This window comes from Protopterus annectens, chromosome 5.part1, assembly GCF_019279795.1.
Source record: "Protopterus annectens isolate FY-2018-M chromosome 5.part1, PAN1.0, whole genome shotgun sequence".
Lineage (NCBI taxonomy): Eukaryota > Metazoa > Chordata > Ceratodontiformes > Protopteridae > Protopterus > Protopterus annectens.
Window position 1 is genome coordinate 581,013,768 of NC_056736.1, and position 27,304 is coordinate 581,041,071.

Below are 27,304 nucleotides of genomic sequence, written 5' to 3' on the forward strand. Positions count from 1 at the left end.
AAAAAACCCCAAATGTATTAGGAGTTGACTCCATTTCTGCATACAAAAGGAATCAGAATTTGAGACAGATTATGACAAGGAGCTCAAAAAGACTTGGTGTGTTCACACAGTAAGGACATGTTTAGATGTGGGTCATGTTCATAGTGCAGGTATATTTTGAATACTATTAATTCTACACTTTAGGTGCATACTCCAAAGTTATTCCTTGTAATGGGGAAGACTAACATGAACTGAAGAGGGTAAGTATACTTAGCTACTTGTTTAACATGCGACTCTTTTTATGTAGGGAAAAATGAATGAGCACTGCGATCCATGATTTATGAACATGTATATGCGATTACTTGACTCCAAGTAGACTTTTCTCTATCTGTTAAACCTAGCACTTGCTCCTACAGTACTTATTACCTTGATACGGCACTCATAGATAGCACCCCAAAAAGGCAAACCCCCATTTCTCGGTCACCCACGTCCCCCGGAATCTCTTTTAAAGTTTTTTTGTCTAGTCCTTCTAGCATGTCGAGGGATCAGTTGCTAGTGTCCTCTCCTGCTCAGCTGGTGAACCTGGGAATATTAAGGCAATGTTACAATTGCCTCATGTACCTGAACAACCCTCTCCTCCTCCCACAAAACACAAATACATGCGAGAGATGCAACTATACGGCCAAACTGGAGGCTGAGCTCTCTCAACATAGGACTAGCAAGACCAGTCAGGAGGAGAAGGTTACCACACACACTATAGACCCAGTCTCACATAGTACCATCACAACCTCAAATCATACACATAAACACACAGAGACATACTCGGCTCTGATCAAAAATCTACCAAAACAGCAGAGGCCACCAAAGCAGACACCCAAACAACCACCACCTCAGAACACAACACCTGCAACACATAGACCTCACAGTCAGAGTGTCAAACAGTCACAGCCCTTAAGGCCAAACACAATGCCAGACACACTAGTCATTGGTGACTCCATAGTCAGACACACTGGCGTCCAGCTCACCAGACTGAGTAAGGAGAAGGTCACAGTAAGCTGCCTGTCGGGCGCTAGAATCCGCCACATAGCAAGCACTCAGGTCTCTCAACAGCAGGTACAAATACGACTCAGTCATTGTCACGCTGGTGTAAGCGACCTGAGGCGTACCTCCTTGGACTACATGAAAGAGACATTGAGGAGCTCTCTGATTATGTAGCCCAGGCAGGTATGACCCTGACCTTGAGCAGTATCCTACCTTCACCAAGAATGATGCCACAATACAGAGATAAGATGATCAGCTTTAACAATTGGCTTAAACTCTGGTGTCATTCAAAGGGATCCAATGTCTGTCTGCCTGGGATGACATGCTGGACAAGCCACGCTGCTTGAGGGACGGCTTGCACCTGTCACCCTGGGATTCGGATATTGGCAAGGCTCTTGCCACCCCATAGTGCCTTTTTAGGCAAGGCTCAAATTCTAAACCTACCACCCTAGAACACAAAAGGAAAAAACTAAGGGTAATGCTGCTCAATGCCAGAAGTCTAAATCTCAAAATGCACGCACTCAAGGCCCTTCTCAGTATGGAGAACATCGATGTCTGTGCAGTGACAGAAACCTGGTTTAAGGCTCCTGAGAGCACCCCAGCACTATCAGGTTTTACCTCTTATCATGCGTTCCGGCCCCAAAATCCGGACAATACCAAGAAAGGAGGTATCCATATTCATCAAAGACACCCACACCTCAAGACTGGTGGCAACGCACGATGCATCGGAGACCATCCAGGTGCAATTAACCATAGGCAAGACTGCTCTGCAAATTGTAGCATGTTACAGGCCACCCTCACAAACTCAGGAACCTCACATGGCCTTCCTGAAAACACTAGAGGGAATAAATGTATCACCAAACACCATCATACTAGGCGACTTCAATTACCCTAATATAGACTGGGAACACTACTCAAGCCCAAACACCCTAGCCCAAAAGTTCCTGGAATTCATAAACTCAAATGCCATGGAACAACTAGTCACCATCCCACAAGAGGAGAAAACATACTTGATCTCATCATCACGAACATGGGAGCACAATGTTCAACACGGAAGTATACCCCTCACTGGTGAGATCAGATCACAAACTAATCTCGCTGGAGGTCCTCATCCCACCCCTACCTGAAATAAAAAAGACCACAGTAAAGAACTTCTCGAAAGCCGACTTCACACTTCTAAAGACTAGTGTGGTCTCCTTTAAGGCCCCAAGCCGGTGAAAACAGTACACAAGCCGCTGAATCGCTTACAAATGCTTTCTGCCAGCAGCTGCAGGACAGCATGGATAAGGCAATCCCAAGCAAAACAAAGACTCTTTGTACCAAAGGCAAGCGTCAGTCTGGTGGACCCCAGCCATAAACAAACTCTACAACAAAAGGAGGAAGCTACTACAAGATAGAGCAAAATCCTTAAAAGGTAAGACACACTTGATCACTATAAGTAAAAACTAAGAGCTCTCATAAAATCATCCAAAGCAAATTTTGAGAGAAAAATAGCTAAAGACTCAAAAGACAATCATAAGGCCTTCTTTAGCTATGTTAGAAACCTGGGAGGAAACTCCCAGATATGCTCAGAACTAGTTCAAAATGATGTGAAGATTACTGATCCTACAGACATTGCCAACATACTGGCTGACAGGTTCAGTGCAAACTTCTCTCCTCCCCAAAGGAGATATTTATACCAGCGATTGCAGCACCCCAAACATCTTCAACGAGCAAGTGAGAACTGCTCTCTTCAAAGCAAAAAACACAGCATCCATGGGACCTGATGGTGTCCCCGGCTGTGTGCTCCACGAACTCAACGAGGAATTAAACCCACAGCTAGGACAGCTGTTTAATCATAGTCTTACCTCTGGATACGTACCCAGGGAGTGGCGCACTGCAACTGTGGTCCCACTTCACAAAGGCGGTGCCTCCACTGACCCTGGAAATTACCGGCCCATTAGCTTGACAAGCCTTATCTGCAAAGCCATGGAGAGGATCATAATGGACCTCATAAATAAAGACATAGGGAATTTGCAGACTTTGGATCCATCCCAGTTTGGCTTTGTCAAAGGCAGATCATGCCTTCTAAACTTGGTTGACTTTCGAAAAAGTCACCAAAGCCATTGATGAGGAAGGCAGTCCATACAGCCTACCTCGATCTGGCGAAGGCCTTGATACAATACCCACTCGGGTATCATTGAAAAACTCATCAGCTTAAATGTTAACCCATACATCACAAGATGGGTTGCAAACTGGCTGAGTGACAGAACCCACAAGGTCAGAGTTGCTGGCACCATGTCAGACTCAAAGCCTGTCACAAGTGGTGTACCACAGGGCTCAGTCCTGGGCCCACTCTTGTTTGGCATCTACTTTTCAGTACAAGCAAACACAGGAGGGTTATGGCTGACAAAGTTTGCAGATGACTGCAAACTGGGCGCCATAGTAGAAAACACATCTGACACAGATATCCTTCAGAAGGGTCTCACAGAAACGGATAATGGTGCCAGAGCCATGGCCTAAAGTTAAATGCCAAAAAATGCATAGCCATACCCTTCGGGAAAAACAAGGTTACCCCTAGCTACCAAATAGGTGGCAATCCACTGAGCACAGAAGAAGTTATCAGGGACCTGGGGACCCAGGTTGATAGTAGTCTGTCATTCGACACCCATGTAGCTAAAGTAGTTAGGAAGACCTTCTACATTGCCCACCTTATCATGAAGGGATTCTCATCTAGATCAAGGGAGGTCATAGTCTCCCTACACTCATCAGACCAATGATTGAGTACAATGCCCCATTCGGAATGTATCTGACCCGACACTTGCAGCAGCTGGAGAGGCCACAAAAGTTCCTCACCAAAAGGATAAAGGGTCTCAAACATCTGTCCTATGCTGCCCGACTAGAAGAACTCCAGCTCTATTCAGTCGCCACGCTGCTCAGAGGTGACCTTTGCCTAACATACAAGGCCATGTCAAACCCAGATTTGATGAATATGCTTCACCTCAAAAATCTAGATCCGTCAGAGCCAAAAGGCGGAGACTTAAACCTCGACACGGCTATAAATAGGGGGTGCTGGAGGGATAGATTCATCACCCAAAGACTCCCTATGCTGTGGAATAAAATCCCGGTATATGTGAGGCAGAGCACCTCGCTGGCCTTGTTCAAGAGAAATCTTGACCAATGGATGGGAGATCGCAGATATACCCCAGGGATTACCTCAGTGTCACTGCTCAACAGAGGCACAGCAAAATAATGGGCATAGTTCCCCATACTAAAGGGGTGGCGTAAGCCACAAAACTATGGGCTAGGCTTGTAAATGCCCTCGGGCAGATAGCCTAGTATGAACCTATGAACCTATGAACCTAAAAGAGAGGCTGCTGTCAAACTGTGTTCCCAGATCTCTTATGACACCTTCTATGTTCACTGGACTACCATAAATGTGGTAATTAATGGGAATCGGGTTTTTCCCAAAGGGGGTGATGACACTTTTTGGCATTGAGCTTAAGGCCATGCTTCTGACACCAGTCGTTGGTCTCAGTGAGGCCATTCTGTAGGATGTCAACAAAACTTGGGGAGTTAATAACAGCACCCAACTTACAATCATCTGTGAACTTTGTCAGCCAAAGCCCCTTCACGTTCGCCTGGACTTCAGAGATGTAGATAGCAAACAGGAGAGGACCCAGAACCGAACGCTGTGGGAATCCACTCGTGACTAGTCAGCAGTCTGACTTGGAGTCAGCTACTTTCACACTGTGGGTTCTATATGTGAGGCAGTTTGCAACCCACCTAGTGATATAGGGGTTGATGCCTAGCTTAGTGAGTTTTTCTATGATTCCTGAGTGGGGAATGTTATCTAAGGCCTCGGCCAGATCAAGGTAGGCTGTATGAACCACCTTGCCTTCATTTACAGCTCTGGTGACGGACTCAAAGTCGTTGAGCAGGCATGACCTACCCTTCACAAAACCAAACTGTGTGGCATCCAGAGTTTGGAGATTTTCTATATAAAAAAGTTATGTACTCACCATAGCGTTCCATCTGAGTAGGTACTTCATTTGTCTACAACCTGTGGGTATCGGATCCGACCTCGGATCCGAGCCGGCAGCTTTCCAAGCTACAAGATCCGAGCTCCTAGCTCCTCCCCCTACCCATAATCCCCTGCTATGTGCTGTATTACCTCAGATCGGTTTTTGCCCACTACACAACTCCAAACCTTGATAGAGGGAACACCACCGGGAGAAAAAACTTAGGTGGTCAGAAGTCCCGACAAGGTTCGGGGGATGGCAGGGGGGGTCGGTTGCAGACAAATTAAGTACCTACTCAGATGGAACGTTATGATGAGTACATAACTTCTTTATCTGAAGTAGTTACTTCATTTGCTCTGCAACCTGTGGGACAGAGTCCCCAGCTACCTAAGAAAAACCTGGGTGGCCTTTACAGAAGGATATTCCGAAGCACCGCGGAGCCAAAGGAAGCCCTACCTCCCGATATCATATCCAGCTTATAATGAGAAATAAACGTATGAGAAGAGGACCAGTTAGCTGCTGAACATATGTTGTCCAAGGGAATCCTGGACCAGAAGGCTGCTGAGGTGGCCATAGACCTCGTAGAATGAGCGTGAATTCCAATAGGAGCCGGTGTGCCTGAAGATATGTACCCGTGAACTATGCACTGACAAATCCAATTTGCTACAGTCACTTTGGAAATGGCCTTACCCATGGCCGATTTAGCAAATGACACAAACAACTAGTCCGACTTGCGAAAATCTTTAGTCCTGTGCAAGTAAAAACGTAGTTGTCTGTGTACATCCAGTTTATGCAATTTGTATTCCCCTCTATTCTGAAAATCTGGGAAGAACACGGGTAAATTTATTGACTGATTGATATTTGACTCTGAAGCCACCTTAGGTAAGAATGACGGATTAGTCCTAAGGAACACCCTATCCTTGTGAAAAAGGAGATAAGGATGTTTCATACACAATGCTTGAAGTTCTGAAACTCTTTTGGCTGAAGTAATGGCCACTAAAAAAGCCGTTTTCCAAGACAAGAATTTTAACGGTACCGAAGCTGCGGGCTCAAAGGGTGGGCCTGTTAGAGCTTGTAAGACTAAGGTCAAATCCCACGGGGGCACGGCCACTTTCACAGGAGGCTTCAAAAGGAAAATGCCCCGTAAGAAAGTTTTTCATAATTTTGTAGAAGCCAAGGATCCTAATCCATCTTCTACATGGAAATGGGAGAAGGCTGCTAACTGCACCTTAACTATAGAAGCACTTGCTCCCTGCCTAAAAATCAGCGACAGGAAGTCTAGAATAGTCGGAATAGGAACTGTAAATGGATCCAGGCCCTGTCTTTAGCCCAGATGGAGAAACATTTCCATTTGCTGTTGTAAATTTTCCTAGTAGCCGGTTTATGAGCCGCGACTAGAATGGCCTTCACAGGATATGAGATACCGGGAGTCCTTGCAGTCAGTGGAACTGGATCAACCAAGCCACAAGCTTGTGGTTCACCAGGTTCGGGGTTTGGAATCCTGCCGGATGTGAAATCAGGTCTGGAATGGGATCCAGTATCCATGGAGGAGTCGCACTGCGAGACCGCAGGTAAGGGAACCAGATCTGGTGAGGCCAGAATGGGGATATGAGGATAACTCTGCTCCCCAACCGACGGGCTTTCTGTATGAACTTCGTCATAAGTGGGGGGGGATTAGCATAAAGTAGACCGGGAGGCCAAGCATGGACTAGAGCGTCTCTGGGATTCTCCCCTTCAGGGGGAAGTATTGCGAAGTACTCGCTGTATTTTGTGTTTAATGGAGAAGCAAAAAGATCGCAGCGAGGCCAACCCCATTTGCGGAAGATCTGCTTCGCAACTGATGGATTGAGAGACCACTCGTACGGAGTGAGAATCACTCGACTCAGTTTGTCCGCTAAAATGTTGGACCGTCCCAGAAAGTGCGTTGCTACCAGAAAATGGTTGGTGGATATCGCCCATTCCCAAACTCTCATAGCCTCTCGACAAAGGGGGTAAGACCTGGTTCCTCCTTGTTTGTTTATGTACCAGACTACTGACATGTTGTCCATCTGGATTGCAACAGTCCCCAGAGGTAGAAGGTCGTGGAGAGCTTGCAACTCTAGAAGCACCGCCCTCATCTCTAGGACACTGATGTGCAAAGCGGTCTCTAGGGGGCCCGAACAATGTCCCCCCACCCGAGGCGAGAAGCATCCGTGGTCAGCGTGGCTTGTGGGGGAGGAACGACAAAGGGTCTCCCTTCCTTCAGTTCTGGAGCGTGGAGCCACCAAAGAAGGGAGTCCTTGCAAACTCTGCTCAGTGGAATTGGAGTGCTCAACAGATGGAGTAGCAGAGACCACTGAACTTGAAGGGTCCACTGCAGAACCCTCATCCACAGACGAGCGTGGAGGGAGAGGCCGATCGCTGCTGCTATAGATCCTAGTGCCCTCAGGACTAATTCCGCCGCTGGTGCCGGACTCTGAAGAAGGGTTAGTACCTGAAACGACAAGCTGGTCAGCCTGTCTGCAGTTAGCATAGCACGAGAGATGCGGGTATCTAACTTGGCCCCTATGAACTCCAGGACCGGCACGGGGCAAAGAAATGACTTCTGTAGGTTCACTGAGATGCCTAAGCTCTGGACAAGAGTCAGAGCATAATCTCTTGCCACGCAGAGCTGATGCCTGTTGGTGGCGGTAAGGAGCCAGTCATCTAGGTACAGAAAGACCTGAATGCCCTGAAGTATCAGGTGGGCTGCAACCACTGCCATAACTTTGGTGAACACCCTGGGGGCTGAGGTGAGGCTGAACAGAAGAACCCTGAACTAATAATGACCGGCTCCCAGCCGGAAGCAGAGAAACCTTCTGGATCATCTGTCCATCAATATGTGGTAGTACGCATCCTTGAGGTCTATAGAGCACATCCAGTCGTTCTGCCGCAGGAGGGGTAGAATTGATTGGAGGGTGACCATCCGGAATTTTTCCTTGGGAATGAACAGGTTCAAAGCGGAAAGGTCTAGTATGGGTCTTAGGTCCCCAGTCTTTTTTGGCACCAAAAAGAACCTGAAGTAACAGCCCAATCCAGACTGGTCTGGGGGGACGGGCTGGATGGCTCTTTTTTCCTAGCAACTTCAGGACCTCTGAAGCTGCTGCCTCCCTCTGATCGGGTGGAACATCGGGGAGGTGTCTGGTCTTGGGGGGTGGGTTTATGAAGGGGATGGAATAACCTCTGGATATGATCCGGAGCACCCATCAATCTGTCGTAATGGACTCCCAATTTGACAGATGCTCCGACAACCGCCCCCCGACTGCCTCCAAGAGAGGGACAGCCGGGTAAGCCCTCAGGGCTGCTGCGTGGGTCTGTCCGGGAAAGGTTCCCTTGACCCTAAGTTACGCGGTCCCCCTCTGCCTCTGGGCCAGCATCCACCTTGTCCTCCTCTGCCTCTAGAGGACGAGGGGTCCGAAGCTGGATGGGATTGCTGAGACTTACGGAACCACAGCTTATTTTGTCCCCTCTGATTCCTTGAAGGATTGTTGGGGATTAGAAAAGCGGACTCGGATGGCAGACAGCGTCTTCCCGTCCTTCTCGCTTTGGACCAGCGTCTCACGAACGGTCTTGCCGAAGAGCAAAGACCCATCAAAGGGTGCATTCGCGAAGGATGCCTTGAAGGGGTCCGCGAAATTGCAAAGACAGAGCCAGGAGTGACGTCGCAAGACGACCCCGGCTCCGCTGGCCCTAGCGGCTCCCTCCGTAGCATGGGAGAGTAGCCGCATGGACGTGTTAGAAATGGATTTCAGAGTGGCCATACGAGTCAAGAAACCTTTCTTGTCCTCGACCGACATGGACTCCAGGGGGGGCTGCAGCGTATTCCTTAATCAAGTTTTGCTGTAGCCTAATGGTATGTGCCATATAGTTCAGCGCCCTTATCGAAAAGGTTGCTGAAGCAAACATCCGCTTCCCAATGCGGTCCAGCGCTCGAGATTCCTTATCCGGTGGGTGAACTGAAGAACTCTCCTGCCCGAGTTCCTTCTTGGTGGCAGCCACCAACATGGCATCCACAAGAGATTCCCTTGGCCCAAGACTGTCTATCCACTGGGGGGCTAAGGATCTTGTCGGGTCATTTCGGGATAGGCTCCACGGTGCCGGGCTCCTTCCACGCCCTGGTAGTAATTAGGTCTACCAGGGGGTCAGCTGGAGGGGACACCCAGGAGGTAGAAGGGCCTGCCTCAAATGCCTCCAGGAACATGGATTCATCCGTGGAAGGTTTTTGGGCAGACCACCCCCCTCTAATACGCAACATTTCCATGATGTCTCCAAAGGAAACATCCTTGGGGGGTGACCTTGGGGAACCTTCCCCATCATCTAAATCCGTGTCGGTGGTGACGGACTCAGGGGAGTTCAGGGGCCTCTTTGGTGAGACTATCCGAAGAGGGCTCGTCAACAGGGTCCTGTTCTTCCAAGGGAACCAACTGGAGGGCTTGAGCAGGCTGTCCCAATGGTCGGATGATGGAGGATAGACTCATATGCAGTGGGGGTATGGGAGGATCCGAAGCCCGAACCGGGGACCTGGAGGTCCTCGACAGTACCCTCTCCACTACCTCAAAAGCCGAAGGAGAACTACTCTCGCCAGGCTCCGAGAGCAATCTCCTCGGCTCCGAGGTAGGGATTGGGGTCGGAGCCGATGCAGCCAGTGCCGAGAGAAAGGTGTGCTCCGAACCCAACGGAGCCGAAGACACATCAGCTCCCCCAGATCCGACGCTCAGCCCTCGGCCCCGGGAGCTCGGATCCAACAAACTCGAAGGCACAGTCGGGCGTCTAAGCGACCGGAGCTATTGGCGCCGAAGAATACCCGGCTCTGAAAAGGCCCAGATCCGATGACTCCAAGACCCGAAAGCGGGTCGGAGAAGGAGTGATTGGAGGAAACATGGGGGCTGCACCCCCCCCCCCAGAGGGGGGGGGGAGGCAAGAGCAACCCCATCTGCATCTGGGTCTGGATGAATCGGCGCATCATCTGATCCATGTCCGCTTCGGTGAGGTTTCTGGTGGACCTTGAAGAAGTCGTCGAGGCGGGCCGGGAGGGCCACCTCGACGACCTCGAGGGAGACCGATACTCCTCCTCCGGCGAGAACGGAGCCGAGAGGGGGAGGATCCGGAGACCCTCGAGGGAGACTTAGCCAGCTTAGATGGCAGGGTTGAGGGTTGAGTCTCAGCCCGCCTTTTGTGAGACCCATGTCACTTGTCCTTGTGCCTCTTCTCCTTAGAAGAAGAGGTACCAGAATCTCCCGAACTCAGAACCAAAGAGGGAGGTTGAGTCCCAGGTTGAGTCGGGGGCACAGAAGGCACGGGGGCTGACGAGGCAGCCTGCGCCTGAGAGGGGGAGGAAGAAGCCGATTCCTGAGGCAACAAGCCCGCCAGGATCAGCTTTGTTCTTCCTGTCCCTGAGAGCTCGAGGGTTAAAGGCCGCACAGATTGTGCAGGCCGATGATAAGTGGGCCGCCCCCAAGCATAAAACGCACTGAGTGTGGCCATCAGCCAGTGAAAGCTTATGGCCACACTCAGTACACTTTGAGAAAACTGCTTTAGGCCCTTCCGCCATGGCACCCCTCACACAAACACACCCAAACACTAAGGGGGGGGGGGGGAGGTGATACACGGGAACTACAATAAACTAGTTAGAGATAAAGAAAAACTATATTCTAACTGCACCAGGGAACTACACACTGCACTACCAGGCTATAACTCTTTCCACACCTTTCAACCCCAGAACTTGGACCAAAGCTCCAAAGGCGGTGGTGTTGCCATATTATGAAGGATGCGCACACCTCCAGACTGGTAGCCCAACGTAACGCATTAAAGATACTTCAGCTGCAGCTAACTTTGGGTAAGACCGATTCAGGTCGTAGCCTGCTATAGGTCCCCAACCTTGTCCCAAAGCTCATACTCCACGTTCCTCTCTCAACAAGAAAAAATAAAAGAAGAAATTTTATCCCAAAATCACAAAAAAGCTTCGATCTCACCAATAGCCAAGGAGCTCTTCAAAGGTAGCTGCTTCAGCCGCGGCAAAAAACGATCTGGGGTAATACAGCACATAGCAGGGGATTATGGGTAGGGGGAGGAGCTAGGTGCTCGGATCTTGTAGCTTGGAAAGCTGGCGGGTCGGATCCGATACCCACAGGTTGCAGAGCAAATGAAGCAACTACTTCAGATCCTTGTTTATTAGGTCCATGATGATGCATTCCGCAGCTTTGCACATCAGACTCATCAGGCTAATGGGGCAATAGTTCCTAGGGTCTGTAGTTGTTCCTCCTTTGTGGAGAGGGATGACTGTAGCAGTGCGCCATTTGGTAGGGACAAAGCCTGAGGTGTGACTGAACAGGGCACACAGGTGAAGTGCCAGTTCACTCTGTAGTTAGAACACAGCCAGGGATATTGTCAGGTCCCATAGAAGCTGTATTCTTGGTCTTGGATAGTGCTGTTTTAACCTGTGCAGTAGTAATACTGGGTGCCTGGCTGTATACCGGTATTGTGATTGGTCCTTTGGGGGGGGGGGTGTAAAGTTGGCACTGAATCTTTCTGCTAGTATACTGGCAATATCTGTTGGCTTGGTATAGGAGGTACCACTGTGCAGTAGTTCAGAGCAAATCTGGGTATTGCCATGGAGATTCTTTACATAACTATAGAAGGCCTTGTGGTTGTCTTTACTATCTGCTGCAATTCTGTTTTCATAGCTAGCTTTAGAGGATTTGATGAGGGATCTCAACTTTTTGTTGAGGCTGATAAGGGAGTTTTTCCAGTCTTGGGACTTCACCTTATTCCGCATCAGTTTCCTCCTCCTGTTGGAGAGTTTGTTTATGGCAGGGGATCACCAGATTGGCTTCCCTTTTTTTTTTTTTTTTTTTTTTTTTTTTTTTTTTGGAGGGGAGCATCTTGGTCGAGATCCATGCAGGAGAGCATCTTGGTCGAGATCCATGCATTTGTGTAAGCTTTCGTACAGTGCATTGGTGTATGATTTGGAGGTCATGCAAATATTCTCCATTTGCATGGGTGTCGTGAAGTTAGCCACCTCTGTTTTTAGGAGCCCAAAGTTAGCTTTGGAGAAGTTTTTCATGGTGATTACCTTTTGTGGGGGTGGGGTGGGAGGTATGTAGATTTCCAAGGTGAATAGTTTATAGTTGGATCTAACCAGGGAGGAGCTGACTATTGGTGTAGAGCAACCGTTGCCCATGTTAGTAATGGCCAGGCCAAGGATGCTGCTACCTCTAGTGGGGGTAAGAATAAGCTGGTCCACGCCACTAGAATTAATGAACTCCAGGAAACGTTGGGCAAGTGTATTGGTACACGAGTAGTTTTCCCAGTTAATGGAGGGATAGTTGAAGTCACCTAGAATGAGAGTGGTAGGTTGGACCCTAATATTCTCTAGGGTGCTTAGGAAGTATGAGCCTTGGGACAAGGTTGGGGACCTATAGCAGGCTACGACCTGAATCGGTCTTACCCAAAGTTAGCTGCAGCTGAAGTATCTTTAATTCATTATGTTGGGCTACCAGTCTGGAGGTGTGCGCATCCTTCATAATATGGCAACACCACCGCCTTTGGAGCTTCGGTCCAAGTTCTGGGGTTGAAAGGTGTGGAAAGAGTTATAGCCTGGTAGTGCAGGGGTGCTTTCTACTGCCTTGAACCAGGTCTCTGTTACAGCACAAATGTTGATGTTCTCCATTTTAAGGAGTGCTTCGAGCGAGTGCAGTTTGATATTTAAACTTCTAGCGTTGAGCAGCATGACCTTCAGATTGCATTTGTTTGTAGCTGTTACGGTGGTAATTTGGTCTTTCAAACACTCCCTAAAAAGGGCACTATAGGGATGGCAAGAGCCTTGGCCAGTATCTGGAAGCCCAGGGGTGACAGATGCAGGCTATCTTTGGCAAAGCATCGAGGTCTGTCAGTTATGTCATCACAGGCAAACAGATACTGGATCCCCTTAGAATAACACCAAAAACTTAGCCAACTGTATCATTTTCTGCTTGTACTGTGGTATAATTCTGGGTGATGGTAGGATACTGCTCAGGGCTAGGGTCATACCAGCCTGGGCTACATAATCCGAGAGGTGGCTCCTTCATGTCTCTTTTCATGTAGTGCAGGGAGGTACATCTAAGGTCATTCACACCCACAAGTACAATGACAGAGTCATATTTGTACACACTCCATAAGTGTGTGTCTTGTTAAACTGTATATTAGGTACTTTTATAAACCCACCATAGTGTGGAAAATGGCAATGCAAAACAAGTGACACCACCACGAAAAGTACAGTTGTGTACACTTACCATAAATGTAGATGTTCGAGTGTATTCACTGTTGCAGTCATTACATTTGGGGTAATCCTGCTGGCAGGTTGCCCTCAGCCGGCCTGAATTCCAAAGTCTTTGGTCCTGCGTTGGCCGCTGTCGCCCCTTTCCTGACGTCAGGTCATCAGGGGTATAAAAGAAGCAGCCAACGCCATTTTCTTCAGTTTTTCTTGCCCCAAATGTCAGGTGCCCCCTAAAAGGATAGCCAAATTTTATACATAAATCAATAAATGCACCAATATAAATTTTACCTTCATCTATAAGCAAATACACTGCAGAGGTTGTATAAATCAGTGAAGGAAAGATAAGATCCATAGGAAAAAGGGGGATGGCGGGTGGGTAACCTGGACTGCAACAATGAATACACTCGAACATCTACATTTATGGTAAGTGTACACAACTGTGCTTCGTGTTTCACTGTTGCAGTCATTACATTTGGGTAGAGTCCCAAGCTATGGTTGGGAGGCTGGAGCAAAACAGCAGTAGGAGCGGCTATGAGGCCCTGCGGATCTGTAGTGGCAAAGCCTGCACTGGATTTAGAGTACAATGGCAGATGATAATGCTTTGTAAATGTGTGCAATGAACTCCAAGTAGCTGCCTCTAAAATGTCTCTGGTTGGTACTCCCCTGAAAAAGACTGCTGAAGTGGCTGCAGCTCTGGTGGAATGTGGCCTAATGCCCTTAGGCACTAGCTTGCCATGGTGTGAATAGCATAAACGAATGCAGTGGCCTATTCACTTCGAAATAGTCTGCTTTGAGATGGTCTTTCCTTGTGATCCTGCAGCATATGCCACTAGTAATTGCTCTGTCTTCCTGAAAGCTTTGGTTCTGTCCAAGCAGAATCTCTGCTGTCTGTGTACATCCAAAGAGTGCAGAATTCTCTCCCCCTTGTTCTGTGGATTTGGATAAAAAGTTGGCAGATGAATAGTTTGGTTAAGAGCCATACTGGACACCACTTTAAGCATAAATGTTGGGTTTATCCTCAGAGAGACCCTGTCTGGATAAAAAAATGATAAAGGGTTCCACAGCCATGAGCGCCTGTAGCTCTGAAACTTGTCTTGCAGAAGTAATTGCTAGGAACAGAGCTGTTTTCCAAGATAAAAACCTTATATCAACAGTAGCAGCTGGCTCAAAAGGAGGCAGGGTGAACTTTTCCAAGACATAGTTGAGGTCCCATGCAGGTATTGGTGATCTCCTTGGAGGCCTTAAATTTTTGGCTCCTCTGAGGTACTGCTTAAATAAAGAATGAGGAAAAAATTGGTGGCTCTGTACTGTAATGAGCCGAAATGGCAGAGGCATGAATTTTAATTGATGAAAAGGATAGGCCTTTGTCCAGCATCTCAGTTAAGTATTGCAAAATCTGAGGAATATCTGGTACAGTTGTATCAGTTCCTTGTGCCTGGTTCCAAGCACAGAATCTCTTCCATTTTCCAGCATAAGATTTTCTTGTACTAGGCCTTCTGGCTTCCAGAATGACATCCATCACAGCTTTGCTGGGAGGTGTTTTTTGTATGACTACATTATCCGCCATGCTGCCAGGTTTAATGTCCTGAGTTGGCTGTGCAGGATCTGATTGTTTTGCTGGGACAGAAGAGGTAATTGAGGTAAGGTCTAAGCTGGGTAAAGAAACAAGTACCTTAGGATTGGGTACCAGTACTGGCGGGGCCAGTCTGGGGCAATCAGTATCATCTTTGGTTTCTCCTGTCTGACCTTTAGGAATGCCTTGGGGAGGACAGGCAGTGGAGGGAAGGCATAAACTGATAGTTTTTTCCAGCTGAAAGATAGGGCGTCCACTTTCCATGCTTGTCTGTGATAAGTCCTTGTGCAGAATCTTTTTAGTTGGTAGTTGTGAGGGGAGGCGAATAGATCTATGTCCGGGCATCCCCATTTCCTTGTTATCATGCTGAAGACTTGTGAATCCAGCTGCCACTTGTGTGGATCCATGAGGTTTCAGCTTAGTTCATCTGACAGAGTATTTTCCTTTCCTGGCAGGAATTGTGCCTGCAAATGTACTTGGTAAGTCAAAGCTGTGTCCCGCAATGTCATAGCTAGTCTGCAAAGAGGGTAAGAATGTATGCGCCCCTGCTTGTTTATATCCCACATGACCGTGGTGGTGTCTGTCTTTATCAATAGTTGTCCCGGATGAAGTAGGTCGTTGAAGGCTGTCAGGGCATTTTAACAGCTAGCATCTCTTTTTGATTGATATGTAGATGCATTTGGATTGAGGTCCATGTGCCCTGAAAGCATCTTCCTGCCATGTGTGCCCCCCAGGCATAATCTGATGCATCCATTGTTAGTGTATGCCTGGCTGTGGGTAATGTGAATGGCCGTCACTTGTTCTGGTGACAGGCCTTTGCCCACCATTGAAACTCCTGTTGCAGGCAGGGAATGAGAGCAATCATTGTTTCCAGGCTGTGGCAATGCTGAGTCCAAACACTTTTTAAGTACCACTGAAGTTTCCTCATATGCATTCTTGCATATGGAATTAGTAGGATGCAGGATGCCATGAAGCCCAAAGCCTGCAGAATTTTTCTTGCAGATAACTGGGCCTTCGTTGCCAACATGGTGAAATAGGTAGTCAGTTGCCTTTGTTTGTCTGGCATGAGATAAACCATCTGGGCAGTAGTATTCAAGCTTGCACCCAGGAATTTTATATCTTGAGAGGGTACCAGTTTTGATTTCTTTTCGTTGACTGCGTACCCTAGGCATGTTAGAAGTCTTTTCACAAACGCCAGATGTTGAAGAAGAATGTCCTTGTTCTCTGCTTGAATTAGACAGTCGTCCAAGTAAGGGTATATTTGTATTCTTCTTTGTCTGCAGAATGCAATTACTGGTGCCAGGCACTTTGTAAAGACCCTGGGCACAGTAGATAAGCCAAAGGGCAGTGCAGAGAATTGGTAATGCATTGAACCAGCCTTGAATCCGAGGTATCTTCTGCACAACTGTCTGATTGGTACATGCAGGTATGCCTCTTTTAGGTCTAAAGTATCAAGCCAAGTGTTCTTGCCCAGCAAGGGCAGAAGCTGCTGCAAAGTCAACATTTTGAATTTTGGAATATCCAGGAATGTGTTCAGAATAGATAGGTCTTGTATCGGCCTCCAGGCCTTGTCCTTTCTGGGGACCAAGAACAGTCTTGAGTAAAAACCTTGAACCAGCTCTTGCTCTGGTACTTGCTGAATGGCCCCCATGTCCATGAGAGATGAAAGTTGTTTTTGTGCCTCTGCCCATTGATTTTATGGCAGATCTGGCCAGCCGTTTGCCTTTGGCAGAGTATGGAAATAGAATTTGTAGCCTTGTGACACTATATTTAGAACCCATTTGTCCTGGGTTATAATGTGCCAATTTTGAGCAAAAAGTGCTAATTTTCCCCCTAAAGGTGCTGCCAGAAAATAAGTGTTTGGTGCAGTCAGGGGAAAGTCATTGGGACTGCTTTCTGTAGGTTTGTGCTTTATCTTCTCCAGCTTTGGCGGTAGAAGCACCCCATTGTTCTGACCTATTAAAACCTTGCGCCTGGGATCTGCCCCTTGGGCGTCTGGATCTGCCCCTTTGAGGTCTGTCAGACACAGGAAAGGACCAATTTTTTGTAGGCCAGTGTCTACTACACCTAGGTGGCTGTACTTGTAAAAACTCTAACAGTTTGCATACATTTAGCTTTGACTTCCATTTTCTTTAACACCTCTACGTGCATCTAGTAACTTAACTTTAACATGATCAGGCAGATTTTGTTCCTTTAACCAAGCATGCCTCCTAATTACAGAACCCATAACTGTGGCCCTGCAGGAGGCCTCCAAAGAATCAAAACCACATTGCAAAGTATGCTTTCCAGCTTGTTCAGCTGCATGCAATAAATCCTGCATTTCCTTGTTTTCAGCACATTCAGAATTTAACATCATTTTCTGTTTAAGCAATCCCATGAGATGTTGTTGATACTTGAGCATATGAAACTGACAGTTTAAGGCCCTTATAGCCAAAGTTGCAGATGTGTAAACCTTTTTCCCCCATCTATCCAGTGCCCTTGAATCTCTGTCAGAGGGGGTTGGGTTTTTTGCTGTAGAAGCCTGAACTCCCTTGGGACCCTGTGAAATAGTTTCTGGGTCAGCAGCAGGGTTTTTAAAAAGAAATTTGTGAGAGTCAGAAACCCTATAACATCTGTCAGGCTTAGCAGGAGCTGGAGGTAAGGAGTCAGGGGTCAAACTAGACTCCGAAAACACATCATCTACAATGTCTAACACAGGGGGAATGGCTAGAGGCCTGTGCTGTGGTAGTAAAAGGAAATCCCTGAGACGCTGTTTAGATTCTGAAAAATCTTGGCTTTCCCAGTGAAAATGCTCCCTCATGGTATGCAAGGTTTCCCCAAAGGAAAAATCCTCTGGAGGGGATGCTGAAGGTATAGATTCTTCAGCATTAGAATCCTCATAGGGGGTAAAGAATAAACCTGATCAGAAGAGGAATCAGAAGAAATAGAAACCTGATCTGAAGATTCATAGTCAGTCTCTTGCCTAGGCCTCTTATCAGGAGGAGGATGGAAACCCCTGATCAAGGTAATCAGGTATTCGGCCATCTTGATCATCTGTTTTTTGGGCATAGTGGCCTGTACACGTGGCTCATGAGTTTGTTTCTTTGTTTAGAAGCTGCTTTAGTCTTTGTCTTTGAAGCTGAAGTCATTTTAATGTAAAGATGTTGTGGTCTGAATACACCCTCAGAAGCCGGTACCTGCTCAGCAGCTCCGGACCCATCTGAGGGATTAGCGTCCGAGGCTCCAATATTTTGAGTATCCAGCGGCATGGCCGATTCTATGTGGGAGTTGGTAGCGGCCTGCGACTTTAAAGTAGCGGGTGTCAGGGGCTGCCAAAGCACCTCACTGAGAAGTGGTGAACCAGCGACTAGCTTAGAAGCTTCATCGGTTTTGCGCCTCGGTTGTTTTTCTCTATCCTTTTCTTTGCGTTTTTTGTAAACTCCGGTAGTCGGATGGCTATCCGATGACATTTTAGGATAATTAAACCTGCTACCAAAATACTTTAAAGCAAAAGTATATCGACACTTAATAGTGCGTTGGTTAAATCTAGCACAAAACAGACCACCAAAAACGTTGTGATCAGGGCCTAGGAAAGGAATACAGTAAGAATGAAAATCCTTATGAGGTATTTGCTTTCCACAAGTAATACAATTATTAACTTTTTCTGACATTGGTCAGGAGCAAGAAAAAAGTTTCCCCATCAGGGTACTTAGCTTTATTGAAGACTTGGGTTCTGAAACTCAAACACGAAAATTTCAGGAGTCGGCCGACCGGCACTTGCGAACTGATTCTGCTTCGGGCACTGCACGGCAAGAAAGACTGAAGAAAATGGCATCGGCTGCTTCTTTTATACCCCTGATGACCTGACATCAGGGAAGGGGCGACAGCGGCTGATGCAGGACCCAAGACTTTGGAATTCAGGCCGGCTGAGGGCAACCTGCCAGCAGGATTACCCCAAATGTAATGACTGCAACAGTGTAACACGAAGAACATCTTAAGCTGGTGATAAAATCCTTTATTAGATAAAATCCAAGGTAATCCAAAAATGAAAGTTGAAGCATATTAAAAGTCCCCTTTTTTGGTATCCAACGATAAGCACTTTCGGAAATAATCCATCAGATCATAATCTTGTACAATGGGGAACTTCATTTAAAAGGAAAAAATAGACAATCAAAATTAAAATGCTGGATAACACCTTTTGTGTGGCCAATGGTCAAAAAAGAGATATATCCTGAATCAACCATTCAAAAAATGACTAATTTGCATATAGTCCAATGGCAGAAGCCACTTATGAGCCAATCAGCAAGCTGTTATAACAAAGCAACCCAATGGTTAAATAAGCCAATCAAAAATGACTGGTTTACACACACACCAATGGCGAAAACCACTCATCATGGGCCAATCGGTGAACTTTTATCACATAAAACAGCCCAATAGTTGTAAAGCGGGCCGTGCATAATGATTGTCAGTGATTGGAAGAATTTCCTTATGGATGCCAATCAGCACTAATCCATCCCAATAAACAGCCAATAATTATCAAATGTAGTTGTGCCAAAACAAACAAATAAAAAGGTAGCATTTCCCACCATGACTAATCACAAGAATCGCAAACAAACCAATGGCAGGGATTTCTCACAAAACAGCACGTCAGCTCTTTCGCACAAGGCAATCCAAAGGCTGCAAGATCGAGCTGTGCATAACAGTAACCAGAAAAAATACCATCCATTGTAGCTAGCTAAGAGATGTACTATAGCCAAACGGGCTGATGGCAACGAATTCACATAAACCACCCGATGTGTTTTTTTTATGTATTAAAATTTTTCGTAAGGTAAACTGATCATAAGTAGTGATGTCCAGTAACAAAACATATTTCTTAAGAAACAATCTTTGTGACTTGCTACAACAAATGCCAAGAATTATGTGGCATGGCTGTGTAGAGTGTTAAAACACATCAATAGGTGACATAAAAATTACTATCTTGCATATATTCCGCCAAACATTCCCACTTTGTTAGCATTTCGAGGTCACAAAGGAACCCTGCCCTGTGACTATCAGTAACAGGAAACATGTCTTTATATGGAAATTACCATCTGTCATATGGAAGTACATCAAAAGCAAGTATTTAACATTACAACGAACAAAGAAATGTATCCAAAAGTGTTGGCAATCGTGACCAATCACAATATGCATAATGAACAAGCAAACCAATGGCGTAGGATTCCCATGGACCAATCCATGTGATTTTATCAGGTAAAGCAAACAAATCATATCACATAGATTATCGCCAGTAACAAAAGGCATATGCTTCCTAAAACCAATCAATATGGCCCATCATAACCAATAGCCAAACGATAAGGAAATGCCGTGTGATGTGTAAAAACACATCCACAGATAACATAAGAACTGCCAACTAGTATAACTCTCATAAATATCCCACATTATTAGTAAATCAAGGTCCTAAAGAAAAGACCGTAAATGGCAGTTACCAATAGTTGGAATCATTTAAAAACATTGCCCTATGTCAAGCAAAAACACATTGACAAATGAAACAAATGTTTCACGTTATGACCAATTGTAAAGTATTTAGTTGGCATACAGGCCGATGGTGATGGACTATCAAAAAAACAATTGAAGTGCTTTATCTCATATTTAGTCCAATGGGTATGAGAGTGTTGTAAATAGTGAAAATAAATGGCAAAAAACATTTTCTTGGAAGAGCCAGCCAATCAACACTGCTTATAACATTAACTACCCGATTAACTACCCGAAGTTATAGGGCACTGCCGTGTGTATAATAAAATGCTTCGGTAGATGATGTCAAAATTACCATATAGCATATAATTCACCAATGCTACCACTTTGTTTACAGTTCAAAATCACAGAACTAAAATCATGGCATTGATAAAAATTCAAACTACTTATTTATTTATTTCAGTTTGATTACCGGGGAAGTCCAGTGCCCATTTTCAGTGGAGGCCTGGGGAGAAAAGCTCCAATAAGCAATATGGTTACAAAGGTTACATAATGCAAAGGTAAGTACATACATATATGGATACACAGGTAACATAATGCAATGGTAAATACATATATGCAATCAGGTACAGGTGGATAAACTGACATTGAAATACAATTTTGACATAGGTAGCACAGTTTGTAGGTATTTACATTCAGGGCAGTAAGTTTAGACTGACAGGACAATAAGCATCAGTGAATTACTTGATATTTACAATATATACAATAATTGGAGTCAAGAGAGAGAAGATGCTTAGTCTGAGTATGTTAGCTTAGGTTTAATTAGAACAGAAAAAGAGATAATAGTGCAGAGAAGAACAGGAGTATGGAGAGCTCAAAGAGGAAATTCTTAAGATTGTTATGTAGGGTGAAAGCAGGAGCATTTACTTTTAGTGGATAGGTAAGAGAAAAGTAGGGTTTTGAAGGATTCAGAGTTAGGTGTAGTCCTGAGTGAAGGAGGGAGAGAGTTCCATTTTTTGCCTACAGTGAAAGAGAGAAGAAGTTGGCCTGCAGGGCGTTTGGGTTTGTGGACAGAGATTAAATTTTGGTGTTCAAATCTCAGAGATCTGGTTGGGATGCAAGGGGGGAAGGATGTCTGTTCAAGCTGGGCATTTATCTGGATAGAATATTAATTTGTGTGCGGTGGTTAGTTGGAAATAGTCTAGGAGGTTTGAGAGTTCCAGCCAGTTCAGAGATTGTAGGGTTAGGAAGTGGTGAGTAGAGGTTTTAGATTTAGTTGCGAATTTGGAGATTTTATTATAGCAAGTTTTGAGTTTAGAGGTGTTGGAAGAAGATAGGTTAGTTAGTACAGGGGATCCATATAATAGAGAGGGTAGGAGGTAGGTATTACCAATAGTTTGCCTTGCGGAGTTGGACAGAAAGCGGTTATTTCTATAGAGCATGCCTAGCTTTTGATGGGGTTTCTTTATGTTTTGTTGGATGTGGATGTCAAATTTAAGGTGTTCGTCTATGGTAATGACGAGGAGTTTTGTAGAAGGGACCACTTCAACGGCAGAGTTGCTTTGGCTACGGACTTTGAAAGCATTCTTGTCAAAGGAGAAATTTCTGGAGGGAGGAAAGAGAAGTATTTTGGATTTATTAGAGTTGAGAGAGAGATGGTTTTGGTGCATCCAGTTTGCGGTAGTGGAAAAAGCTGTTTGAGATTTAGTCAGGAGTTCAGGTAGGTTGGAAGTGGCACAGACTAAGGTAGAGTCGTCTGCATATTGGATAACTGTCGTATCAGGGATGATGGAGTGAAGGTTGTTAATGAAAATGTTGAAAAGCATGGGTCCGAGGATGGACCCCTGAGAAACACCGGTGGGTGTTGGCAAGGAGGAGGAGGTAGAGGTCTTCCATCTGACAGCTTGAGATCTGTCAGATAGGTAGCTGGAGAACCAGGAAAGGGTATCAGGGGAGAGATGAAGGCTGGAGAGATGAAAGAGAAGGTGCTTGTGGGAGATGGTATCAAAGGCTTTGGAAAGGTCTAGCAGTACTGTAGATACTAGTAATCCAGAATCACGTGCTCAATTTACTGTGTCTAAGAAGGATAGTAAGGCGGCAGTGGTGCTGTGGCCAGGGCGGAAGCCATGCTGGGTAGGAGTTATGAGGAGATTCTGAGTTAAAAAAGGCATACGTTGGTGATGGACACATTTTCAAGTATTTTTGATAATGGTGAAAGTAGGGCAATTGGGCGGAAATTAGAGAGATTGTAGTTTTTGCCTCCTTTATGAAGAGGTAGAATGAAGGCAGATCGCCAAAGTTTGGGTACATAAGACTCTTTTAAAGATCTGTTAATTAGGATGCTTATAGGGAGAGCAATACCATCAGCAGCAGATTTGAGGAAGGAGGAGGGTAAGTTGTCCGGGACATTTGAGCAAGGCTTTAGTTTTGATAGGAGTCTTTTTATGAAAGTAGGTGGTACAGGTTTGTGTTGGAAATTAAGCATACAGTTATTAGGGGTGCTGGGAGTAGAGAGTTGGATGGATTATTGTCGGGAAAAGATTTGGTTAGATTAGCTATGGATTCTGTAAAAAATGTGATGAAGTGAGAGCTCAGTTCTGAGTCAGTTAAGCTAGGGTCAGGGCAGGGATTATTCCTGGATCTTGGGTGAAGTAGGGAATTAATAGATTTCCAGAACTGTTTTGGGTTCTTGTTATTGTTGGATTGAAGTTTATTGTAGTAGTTTTTTTGTCTGAGGTGATTAGTTTCTTTACTTGGTTGCGGAGTTGGGTGTATTGAAGCAAGGTAGAAGGCATCTTATTTTTTTGGTAGAGCTTCCAGGATTTGACCCTGCAGTGCATGATTTGTTTAGTTTCTTTGGATAGCCAAGGAGCAGAATTAGTCTTGATTTGTTTGTTTCTTGGTGAGGCTTGGGAGTTGAGGGTTTTCAGTAAGATAGAGTTAAAATATTCTACTGCATTGTCAAGGGGAAGAGTATATAGGATTTGCCAGTTTGAAATTTGAGGGGTTGAAGTTGCTGAGATTGCGAGTGTGGATATAATGGTGTTGGTGTTTAGTATTGTTGGTTGTGCGATGTATGAAAGCAGGGAGATGGTCACTGAATGTGTCTGGGATAGTACCAGAGAGAGTTATTTTATTAGGATGGGAGACTAGGACCCAGTCGATGATGGATCCTGGAGGGTGGTGTTTGTTAGGGTGAGTAGTTGTATGAATTACTTGGGAGAAATTGTAGAGGTTGATGAATAAGGAGGGGGAAGGTGAGTTGATTTTATTCCAATCAATATTAACATCGCCTAGAATGTAGGTTTCAAATTTTATTTTAGTTGAGGCCCAGTGAAGAATATTTTCAAGGGTAGAGATGTTGTCACCTGGGGAAATATATAGGGAGATAATGCAGATATGTTTATGTTTATTTAATTGTAAGAGACAAGTGGTTAAGTTCAGTATTTTTGAATTTTGGAATTGGAGTTTTTAGAGGGATTAGTGAGAGAAGGTTGGAGTAGATTAGAGCACAGCCTCCACCTTTTCTGTTTAAAAATGGTCACTTCTATGGATTTGGAATCCAGGTGGTAGGATTTCGGCATCAGCAATATGGGGTTTTAGCCAGGTTTCTGAGATGGCTAGGATGTCAGGTTGGTTGTGGGTTGAAAATAGAAACTAATTTTTACAGTCACCAGGACAATCCATCTGTGTATTTAAACCTTTGATGGTCATCCAAGAAATTTACTTTCTGGCATGACAGATTAAACAATATGGAATCCTCATGGATCACCAGGTTAGGAGCTTTATTCAAACCTGGCTTAAATGAAATGGAATAGTTTTTGTCAGCTTATGATTTCATGCATTTGTATATTTGTTAAGACTGACTGTATTCTTTTTAGATAAAGACAAGTTTATAGTCTAATCATTGGATTTTCAAATAGGTGTATAGAGTTTTTTTGGTGTATATACACATTTAAATGATGGGATATAAAAGCAATTACCATGATGTGCTGTTACCACTATATTTTCTCTTTTTGCACTGAAGAAGGCTAAAACTACAGCTGAAACCGGTTTGCAATATATGGATTGAATTTTGCCACTAACAAAGAACATTTAGGCACTTTTCCCCTTTGTGCTGGTTCGTTTCTGGTTTATTTGTGACTTTTGGTTTGAATCGTGCACTAGGTCCACCTTGCGTGCAATTTGGTTTGGTCATCCAAGAAATATCCCTCTATTTTATCTGATTTAAGTGAGCTTGCATTGGGTATGAAATATTTTGGTAGGAATGTAACCTTAAAGAATATTTTTGGTAACCAACCTAGACCAACAGGTGATACCATAAGAAAGCTTAGCACTTTTGTTCCTGTTACTCACCATATAGTAAATCTGTTGGTGAAACTTTGTGTTAATGATGTTGAAAAACTTAGGACAAGAAGTAATAGCACATCGCGATACCATAATATTACCAAAAAGGAAAAGGAAGCACTTTTACAATTACAAACTAATCAAGAAATTGTATTGAAACCCTCGGACACGGGAGGAGCCACAGTGATACTGGATGCCCAATGGTATCAAGATGCTATGGACTCTATGCTAAGTGATGAGATGACATATATGAAAATAAGCAAGGTCGAAGTGGAGCAAAGAATTTCCAAATTGAGAGAAGAGCTATATCACATGTTGATGCAAAGGAACTTGAGTGAAGAACTCTTCAATTTTTTTGATGTACCTACTCCAAGTATACCTTTCATAGGAGGTTTACCCAAGATCCATAAAGACATCATCAATCCCCCACTACAACCTATAGTAGCTGGTTGACACTGGATCACGGAACCCCTATCCATGTATGTTGAAAGAGAATTAAGATCACTATTAGTTAACATCCCAGTTATTCGTAAGGATACTGCCAATTGCTTAAACCAGCTAGGTCTGGCTGCAGACAAATTAACAGACTATGGATATTACTCTTGTAACTTTGGACAGAGGCAGCCTTTTTACTTCTATTCCAAATGACTATGGCATTGAGTCCATTAGAAATTTGGGCAGAAGGATGTCACATAGTATTGACATCGACCTCATTTGTGTTTTGTTAGATCGAATTCTAGAAAACAACATCTTTTTTTAAGGGAGACAATACTATTGCCAGCATTGGGGTGTTGCCATGGGCACGCCATGCGCTAATAGTTATTCTAACCTTGTCTTCTAAGAATGGGAGAACAAGCTTATACCGAATGCCATGAACCCTTGGTTTTCCAATGTCACTTACTATGGTCGTTTTGTTGACGACGTTGTCATCTTATGGCAAGGTGATCGTGACCAAAAAAACATTATACTGGGTGATTTCAACTACCCAAACTTAGACTGGGAGCATTACTCAAGCCCCAACACCCCAGCCCAAAGGTTCCTTGAATTTATAAACTCAAATGCTATGGAACAACTAGTCACCACTCCCACAAGAGGGGAAAACATACTGGACCTGATCATCACCAACAGGGGGACTCTATGCTCCACACCAGAAGTATACCCCTCATTGGTAAGATCGGACCATAAATTAATCTCACTGGACATCCACATGCCGACCACACCCCCAGCCCAGAAAACCACAGTGAAAAATTTCTCAAAAGCTAACTTCACACTTCTCAAAACTGAGGTGACATCCTTCAAAGCCCCCGGGCCAGTGAAAACTACGGCCCAAACTGCAGAAACCTTTATAAACGCATTCTATGGACACCTTCAGGAATGCATGGATCATGCAATCCCAAATAAAACCAAGACCCAATCCTCCAAAGGCAGGCGTCCAATCTGGTGGACCCCAGCCATTAATAAGCTTTACAAAAAAAGGAGGAAGCTACTACATGATAGAGCTAAATCCCTAAAAGGGAAGGCATCTCTGATCAGTACTAGCAAAAAACTATGGTCCCCTCATAAAATCATCCAAGGCCAGCTTTGAAAGAAAAATTGCACACGACACCAAAGATAATTACAAGGCCTTCTTTAGTTATGTTAGAAACCTGGGTGGCAACTCCCAGATATGTTCAGAGTTAAATACACTGAACCCACAGACATAGCCAACATCCTGGCAGACAGGTTGAGTGAAAACAGACATGGAAGAATCACTACCTTCACAAGAGCAGTCTACATCCCAGACATATTTTCAAAAACATCATGGAGAATGAGGTAACTAAAATTTCCCATTTATGTACGGAGGGCCCTGACTATGAAAATGAAGTTAAGCACCTACAGTCTAACTTGTTGAATAGAGGTTACTCTACTAAAGATGTCACTGTTGATACAGACAGACTTAATGTAGTCAGAAGAACAAAGGGTTATCTCCATTTTCTCAACAAACTAAATGATAGAAATAATTTCTCTGTTAATACCAATGTCAATGAGCCAAGATGGAGTATGATTCTAACTTTCGCTAATGATAACACGCAAGTGTGTGATATCAAGAAATATTGGCCCATTTTGACACAGGATACCAAAATTCATGACATAGTTGCAGAAACACCGAAATTTACCTTTAAAAACATCAAATGCCTATTACGTCTAAAAGATGGACACCCATCCACCAATGTTATAAAGAAAAAGGGAACATTTTGTTGTAATAAATGCTTAGCATGTAATAGCATTGACACTACCAATCAGTTTATACACCCTGTGAAAGGTCTTGAGTACACCTTCTCCTACCATGTTGATTGCAATACTCAGCATCTTGTTTATCTCGCTACATGCCAACGATGTAATGTTTACTACGTGGGGAAGACGATCAGAAAGAGAATTTTAAGACATCTAAGTGACATCCGTAATAAAGATATCAAGAATGCACTTGCTGAGCATATAGTACAAATCCTCACTCATACTTTCAAGTTGAAAGGTATTCAAAACACCTATCAAAATCTAAAACAAGGTGATATTATGAATCTCGCCGAAAAAAAATGAAATAAAATGGATCATTAATCAAACAGCTGATAAACCACCTGGCCTAAATTTTTCCCCGTTTTT

At 44.8% G+C, this 27,304-nt stretch overlaps 1 protein-coding gene across 1 annotated transcript in view; it reads left to right on the plus strand.

Moving 5' to 3' along the window:
- The window catches only part of EMSY (EMSY transcriptional repressor, BRCA2 interacting), a 1,287,433-nt gene that overhangs the window by 795,233 nt on the left and 464,896 nt on the right, over nt 1–27,304 (plus strand). The window lies entirely within an intron of this gene.